This window comes from Poeciliopsis prolifica, unplaced genomic scaffold, assembly GCF_027474105.1.
Source record: "Poeciliopsis prolifica strain line A6 unplaced genomic scaffold, Auburn_PproV2 SCAFFOLD001, whole genome shotgun sequence".
Lineage (NCBI taxonomy): Eukaryota > Metazoa > Chordata > Actinopteri > Cyprinodontiformes > Poeciliidae > Poeciliopsis > Poeciliopsis prolifica.
The window spans coordinates 18638197-18646689 of record NW_026562376.1 but is presented as its reverse complement, the minus strand read 5'-3'; the positions used below and the strand labels follow the sequence as shown (position 1 = coordinate 18646689).

Here is an 8493-nt window from a genome sequence, read left to right as displayed (position 1 = left end):
ACTAAGACCGCCTTCACCCCGTGAGGAAAGTCGAGGAGAGAGCGAACAGGAAGTCTTTCTCCCTCAGGAGGAAGCCAAGTCTGGTTGCTGCAAAAGCAGCCGACACCGTGGCTTCTGTCGGGAAGGAATGCGCGCGCCGGAGACAGGCAGGCGCAGCGCGTACTGTACAGAGGATCACCCTCCACTCTCTCACACCCTCTCACTCACCCATTGAGTATAATTTTCTCCTCCCTCTCTCTCTCTTTCTCTCTCTCTCTCTCGCACACACACACACTTTCAGTTGCTGCGCTCTGACGGATGGGAAAACACTGCCAAGGAGGAGTAAGGGGTGAGAAGAGTGTGTTTCTTCTCCTCTTCTCCACTCTGGTGTGTTTTCTGGCGTTCTCTTATGAGCTGTTAATTTCAGCCCCACGCCCGAGGATGAGGAGGATCTATTTGTGAGGAAGACACAGCGAAAGAAGAGGAGACAAGAAGCAACAGGGTGTCCAATTCTGCGAGTGGCTGAGGATCTTTTTTTTTCCTCCAGGATCGAGCAAGGTACGTAAAGAAAGCCAAAAGCATCAAATGTTGATGACTGTGATTTCCATCTCTCTTTTTTTCTTCCCTCTGCTTCTGAAAAACTTCTCTCTCTTCCAAGCTTGCGCTGTTTCCTCCTGCTTTCACTTATTCATCCTCACATTGTAGGTTTGTGAACGAGAACATGTTTTTTTGTTTTGTTTTTGGGTTTTGTTTTATTTTTTTTTTTTTTGTTTTGTTTGTATTTTGGTGATATTCCTCCAGTTTTCATGTTGGTTGTTGAAGTTTCCCTTCAGGCCAGCATCACTGTTTATTCCCATAAGGGGAAAAGACTAATTTCTCAGGTCCATCCCCTGGAAAGGCAGCAGAGGCTCTGATCAGCAAGAAGAGGCGAGGACAGCTCCCTCTCATTGCTCGCTCATCAGCTGTCACTTTACACAGGAGGCAATTAAGCTGGATTGGCAGACAACGGCTGCCGGTAGCTTAGAAACAGGCGAGTGGGAAGATGCACTGTGGCATATGATAGGATCCAGGGTGGGAGGGAGAGAAGCAGCTGAGGAAGGAAATTCCCTTTGTTCATTCAACACAAAAGCTTTTTTTTTCTTCTGTGAAATAATAATAAAAAAAAATCCTGCCCTTGCCTGTGCAAAAACTGGCCCCGGGGCAGCAGCTGTGAAGCTTTTATGGTTTTGCACAGAGGTGAGCGCTGCTTAAGTATGCAAGTGGCTGTACAGGGAGTGTTTGTTGCTCTTACTTTTAAGGAGAGAATATGAAATGAATTGCTCTACAATCATATCAAGCAAGCTGTACATAATTTCCCTTCCCTTTTGAAGATCCACCTCCTCTATTGCTTCTTAACACAACGAGCAAAAACAAATCAAATCATATGTTAGCGTTTCAATGCATCTGGACATGTTGGAGATGACTGCTGAGGTTAAACCTGAACATCAGAAACAGGAAGGAAGGACATTTACTGATGTCAAATGTAGCCCGATTGTTGGAAACCAAATAGATCTAGAATGTTTATTTCATTTCGAACCATGTAAGATTGATAGAAAATGGTTTAAAGAAAGAGGAAGTAACTACTAAGTCCTATGAATGTGGACAAAAATGACTTGTTGATGTCAGAAGTCAGAGGAAAATGAGTATTTTGTGTATGTGATTAAAAACAAAAGGTAAAAGTGGTTGATACAGCAAGTTACTGCAACCAGTGTTTCCAGAATACAATCTGCTAACACACAACATTACGAACCTTGAAGTAGATGCAGATGCCCACACCGGGTGTAACCTCATTGGCTAAAAACAGCCAATGGGAGGTCAACACAATCTCAACACAAAAATATTGCATGATCTAATGAGTCTTGTCTTCACCTGCAGTATTAAGATGTTGAAAATGAATTCATCCTTCCTGGTATTAGCAATTCAGGCTGGTTGTCATGGTGCCACGGTGTAAAGGATATTTTCTTGGCACACTTCTGCCTCATTTTCACTAAGCAGCACAACAAGGAACAATGTGCTTTGGTAAGTTATTTTAGTTTCCATTGTGAGAGCAGCCATGCAACCGACCCATACCGCAAAAATCCTGGAACCCCTTCAGCTGTGGCTCCATAGGACAATGGTATGGTACTGGTAGGGTGGAGCTACTGGTGTCACAGTGCATCAATCGGTGAACAGAAAGACGTCATACTAATTCAGCTGGGATTTAACTGTACCGAACTGCTCCACCCTGTGCCACACCACTCAGTGGAAACTACAGATCAGGGTCTTTTAGTATCGATTGATCATCCATTAAATGACACAACCCACTCGATTAACACTCCTGACAATATCCATCAATTTCTCACCACACTTTACCCATCTCAAATCACCAAACACATCTTGAATTTGACAAAATGTTATCTGTTCTCCTCTGACCTCCAATCATCAGATCTCAACTCAACAGAGAACCTTTAGGATGTAATGTGTCTGACATTTTGTGTCAGTGTGGTTTTAGTAAGGTGTCCCTAATAGTCCATCCATCCATTTTCAAAGACCCTTGTCCCTAGTGGGGTCAGCAGGGGCGCTGGTACACCCTGGACAGGTCGCCAGTCTGTCGCAGATCCCTAATACTCATTGATTGTAATTGTTAATTTATAAAAACTTTGCATCAGACTGTTCTGATGTCCATTTATTGTCATGAAACATGACAGATTGCCTGCTGATTTAACCATAATAACCTTCACTAGATAGATGTTACTTACTACATTTCAATACCGTACGCTATGAGGAAATTAAAGAAATTGGCTGTCAGCGTGGGAACAAAATGTCTCCCTGGTAGGAACAAATTAATGCATGTTCAGTAAAAACATAAAGGACCAAAACGTCCAGCCCCCTCTGTGGCCTTCACTGTGGCTATCGCAGTAACCAGAAAGAAGTTCAAGTTTTTCACTTCACATGCCTTAAAAAAAAAAACTCACATTGTTCAGGCCTTGTTTACTTCTGTGACTGAGTAAATCTCCTTGAAACCAACAAAGGCCCTCCATGCTCAGTTTTTATCACAAACCCTTCACACAGCCATTTTTCAGCATGGATAAGATAAGAGCAGATGCAAAAGTCAGCCCAGGCGCCGGCAGCGAAGAAGGCCTTTTGATAACGACTCGAGTGTGGCAATGAGCTGTGAACTCCTTTAAACATTCGTTGTTGGGTGGTAAGGCAGTTATTCTGGGTCGCGAGTGTTTGGACACGAAAGGAGAGATATTGCATAAGCCTCCAGTCTATTCATTTTAGTGACAGGGAAGAGCTGATGTTTGTTCAGTGGGATGTGTTTAAGCAGAGACCCCTGAAGTGAAAAGCTCGCTTTTAAAACAGCGCTGTTCCGCTGCAGGATTGTTCGCGCTCGCTTTGTGCTTAGTCTGTATTCACACAGTCACAATCTGCTCCGTCTGAGGGACTGAAGACATGTGAGGTCAGGAATGTGAAGTTCAACCATCAGTCAATAGTTGACGGCCACTTTCCGTCACCTCGCCTTAAATACGCAGACCATGATGTGCTGCCTCACGGAGATGTCTATAGCAAGTCCTTCGTGGCTCACTGACTTTTCCTGACTAGGAGGAGTCAGTGAACTGAAAAAGCAATAGTGTGCACCCATATTTATTCTCATGCACAATGGAAATGTCCTGATTCACCTCTAGCGAATGCCTCGTGGTTCCAGAAAGGGACTTGCGTCGTTTATCTACACCGACCGGACGAGGCAGAGCTGACAGAACCGTCGTGACAGGTTGTTTGCCAGGATGCCCCCAAGGTGAAATTTTAAAGTGTGGAGAATTTCAAATTCAGAACAGATGATCAAACCCCTGTTGAAACAGTAGAGCAGCTGGAGGGCATCAGATCCGAACAATCTTCTGACTGAGGGAAACCTTTTGATGCTCAAATCGTGCCAGAAGGATCAGGAGGACGGAGTTTAAAAACGAGATCTAATGCGGTGGTCACGGTCAGCTTGGAGGTCCTTATCATGGCTCTGCAAAGAAATCTAAACCTTTTAATTTCCTGAGAGGTACTCTGTGTACCGCGATGATCCCAGCACACGAATCCCGTCATACATCAGATCAGAGAGCAGACAGAGGAGGGTGTGTATGAGTGAAGACGAGCCAGGAGTCTGTCACTTTATCTCACGGTGAGCAGACGTGAGCATTATGCCAGCTGTATAACTGCCTACAGGAAGTCAAATATAACCCCAGTGCTCTGAAGCTTATTAACTAATAGACACTACCTTTGTACTTAGCCTTCCTAAGCCATGAACCTACTTGGCACTTTCTTTATCGCTTGTACACAGCATTACACGATTAGCCAGTGTGTCAAGGATTAGGTGCTACATTCAAATTTTTATTTCTCTGAATTTCGAAACACCAAGATACACTTGAAATTGGTTCTGAAATTGCACAGAAAATTGAAAACCGAACAGGTTTGGGTGAACAACGTAGTCGGCGTTACAGATGCCGAAGTGAATTGTCAGTTCTGCTGCAAGACATGCATCTCCGCATGTCAGAACCGTTCTATTTATTTGTCATCAGTTTTCAGTTTGTTCAACCCGTCGTTAAGCTGCGTGACTCTTCACTTGCAGCTGTGCCATTGCAAACCAAATTGTTTCCTGTTTTTGCAGGGCAGGTGAACCACATGTACCTTAGGTTATTAAGGTACATGTGGTATGGTTGCTACTAGAACTGGAGCAAATTAGCATCATTTTCTGCTTCAATTTATTTGTTGTTTTTTGAGGTTATGATTGCTATGTTAGTCATAGCAATCAATACATCAAGGTGTATCGATTGAAATGTGGCCAACTATCAATCAGCTGCTTTAGTAAAGTTTTGATTCAATTAGTTTTATACGATTACACAAAAAGAGCATTTAAAATATTTCTTCACATTTATGTTAGGGACTACATAAAACCTGTTTCACATCCATCGGCCTCCTCCAGACTCATTTTTGAACACCCCGCTGATGCTGATGCTGAAAATAGGTAAATTTGATCCTATTTTTTTCTGTGTCTCACCCTCCTCATCAAAGAGTGTTGTCAGCGTGACTTAGGGAGCGAATGTTTCATTCTGGATCATCGAGCCGCCCTCCGTTATGGGACATTTTTAAGCTTTAATTTTCTTCTCAGATCACATGCACTGTCAGCTGTAATCCTGGTGCGAAAGAGGCAGATATTCTACCCTTCACGGGGCAAACAGCTGACTGAGTGTTTCTGCTAATACAAACAGAGATGGAGACAGATTGCTTAAATCAATTTCTAGGATTACTTTCACATGCACATGCTGACCTGCAATGGATTATGAACATTATACTTGGAGTCATTTTGAATATTGATGCAGTTACATATTTGTGTTTAAAAGCCAGTAGAGAATTTTCCGAGGTCTTGTGTGAGAATATTTTCTAAGTAATTCTTTTATATCACATCATTCTCCATGTGGATCCAATATGGGCCCACCATATTGGATCCGGCAGCAACATCTGGTAGTGAGATGTAGAGTACTTAATACCACAGAAGAAGAAATGAGATGTGGAAACTTTTGAGTCAAGAGCTACAAGCAGTCCAGTCTGATCAGCTGTAGCTGGTGTGACTGAAGATGCTTGTTTTTCTTTTTATTAATCCTGTCATTTGTCTGCTTGTCATACTCCTGTGAGATTTGTTCTTTACAGGCTTTCCTAAGAGGAGTTTTTTCTCTCTGCGTAATCTCGGAGAGATCCCTGTTTCCTTATCATTCACTGGGAAACCTTCCTTTACTCAACCTAAGCAGCCCAGGCTGTCTGGAGAGGCAGAAACTTCTTAAGCGGAGCTGGAGATAAGGAGCTGGATGTTTATGGCTGCCTGCTGGCTGAATGTCTAATATCCAGAAATCAATGCAAAGCTTTTCCAGTCAGAATCAGGAGGAAGTTGTATGTTACTCTGCTGAGCTGGAACTGCATTAAAGAAAGAAAGGAAAATTGGTGCTTTTCTTTTCTCTCTATCTGGGATAAGATCAAATAAAATCAGATTACAGTGATATCTTTTTCACTCAGGGTTTTTCAATAAATCTGGAAAATTATGAGTGTCCTGCAAACTTTTTGAAATATTTCTGATCTGGCACAGCTGAATCAAATAGCTGAATCACCTCCTCAGCATGCATTCAGGTTGTACAGAGGAAAACTAATTATCCAATTTATTGATTCAGCTCTGATGAATGAGAGACTCTCCAGAAGTTCCTCGACACTGGCCCTGCAGGACTGGACTCTGAGAGCCCTGGATTAGCGATAAATCCAATGAATAGTTTAAGTATTCATCAGCAGAAGATCGGCTGCATTTCCATTTGTTCATTGTTATATTTTCCGTTAGTTTAATTCATCACTCATGTTCCGAATCAGTAACTATCAATTAATTTGTTCAATAGCAAGTTTACACTGTGATTCAGTTTGAAACTTTAAAAAAAAGCCAAAAGCAGACCTGAATGGTTAAAAAACGTAATAATTAAAACGCCATAAAGCAAATCTCACTTACACATTTTAATAGAAACAGCTGTGTTTATCAGGAGCCCTGTAATCCATCCGTCACCCGTCCCTCCAAGAAAAACACGCCAAAAAAAATAAAAAATAAATCCCATTGAACCATTTCCAACTGAGAGTGTATAACCGATTAATAAACACCAGCAGCCGTCAAATAATTACATTCTCCAGACCCCCGAAATAAACAGCTGCCGCTCAGAGAGCACAGAGGTGTCTTGTTTTTCTGAAAACTCTTCTTCTATTTGGTTTATCTGCTCCGTCTTCCAGACGTCGCTCTCCAGAGGGTTCACACCGGGCTCCCCTGCCCTCAGCCGAACTTGCAGTTTCAATGGATTCTTTAAGCTGAATTACATCCAAATAGATGTGTGCGTCTTTGTTAGACAAAGCAAAGTTGGAAAAAGGGATCCCTATAGTTTCCTGTGTGCATTAATGAGATACTGTATGGAGGACAACACGGGCCATCATAGCATCGCCTATGATGGCAACTTTCCCGCCAGACCAGACTCCAGTGATCTGACAATAATCTAGCAGAGCTTTCAGAGCGTAACGCCTTCTCTGCTCGTCAATCCTGAGGATTCTCAGCAGAAAGCCGTGGTGATACTTTTATAACATCAGAGCTAATATCAGCTGTCCTCGTCAAGCGACATCGTTGTGCATCCGGCATCATCCAACATCTCTATACACGCGTACAATGTCACAGCTCCAATGAAACAGCTCAGAAGTTTTAAATCCCTATATCTCAATAGGGTCTCATTCTCAAGGTGAATTTCATTACATCACAATCCTCTTCTGTGTGTCTGCAGGTTGCTTAGAGCTGTAGATTTTTTTTTTCTTATCTAGGGGGCGTAGGCATTTGGGGGATCAGAGAGGCATTTCCTTTGTTTGTGCAGCTCCAGAAATGAATAATCAAGTGACAGGCGAGCTGCAGCAACTCTGACGAAGGTTTGCCCAGTGGCCTTTTTGAATATTAATGCAGTGTTTGTTCTGTGTTTCAGTACTTCTGTGTCTTGGGTGAAGCGCAGAGCGGGAGAAAAATGACCCCGGCTCCTCTGAGCATTAATTCAGTCGAAACGGTTAAATCATACTTGAATGATCTGCCACGGGCGGACAGGCGGGTATTTATGACAATATGGAGTTCTGCAGAAGAAAATCTGCACCCTAATTTGCCACTTTGGATTGTTTTAGAAACATAAACAAGTACACCAAAGTATACTTTTAAAAAAAACAAAAAAACATGACAGCTTCATGTCAGTGCAACTTGATTTTATTATTTGTAGATTGTAAAAGTATTTTTTCCCCCTTAAATTCTTTAATGTTGCAACCCCAAACGGCAGTCAGGTTTCATTGAGCTTTTCTGCGATATGCCTAATAAAGAGGATTAAACAAATGACACCTAGCTGCTAAAATTTTAAATTTGAAAGGGGTTGTGCATTTGCATCTGCACCCTGGAGTTAATTCTTCATACATCTACATGTTCTTTAAGGAATGTCTACCAGTTTCTGAAAACTCAAACTCAGTCAGAACAAAACGGAGAGCATCTACAAACATTGACTGATATATGTTTGCAGACCCAAATTGATTTGGGTCTGGAGGCTGACTGGGTCGTTTGAGCAGCTGAACATGTTTTAATCCCCACAGTGTCATGCTTCCACCACCGTGCTTCACTGTGGGAGTGACCATGCAATTTGCTAGTGTACCATCATTGGAAAACATTGCTAGTTTTCCATCTGTGTGCCTCTGCTGCTGTGTTCTTTGTTCATAGCAGACATGATGATGCTCTGGTTTTCTAACAAAACAAACAACGATATTTATGCTGAGAATAAACACAGGAGTGTGAATGCTTCAGCATGGCACTGCGTGAGTTTTTATCACACAGCTGTAAAACATTTATTGTTGGTAATTATTAAAATGTGTACCAATGTTTTACTGTTCAGATTGTAAAATCTAGCTTTAGAAAAG

The 8493-nt window shown here is 42.2% G+C and overlaps 1 protein-coding gene across 2 annotated transcripts in view; it reads left to right on the top strand.

Annotated features, from left to right (window-relative positions):
• Nucleotides 1-237: 237 nt before the first annotated feature.
• Nucleotides 238-8493, top strand: part of shisal1b (shisa like 1b) — a 48786-nt gene continuing 40530 nt past the window's right edge. Inside the window, exons 1-2 of one of the 2 annotated variants that reach the window (XM_055029071.1) lie at nucleotides 254-328; nucleotides 407-537. The gene's annotated coding sequence lies outside the window, so the exon portion shown is untranslated. Of the gene's footprint in view, nucleotides 538-8493 lie in introns of both variants that reach the window. The other variant, XM_055029063.1, reaches the window with a different exon arrangement.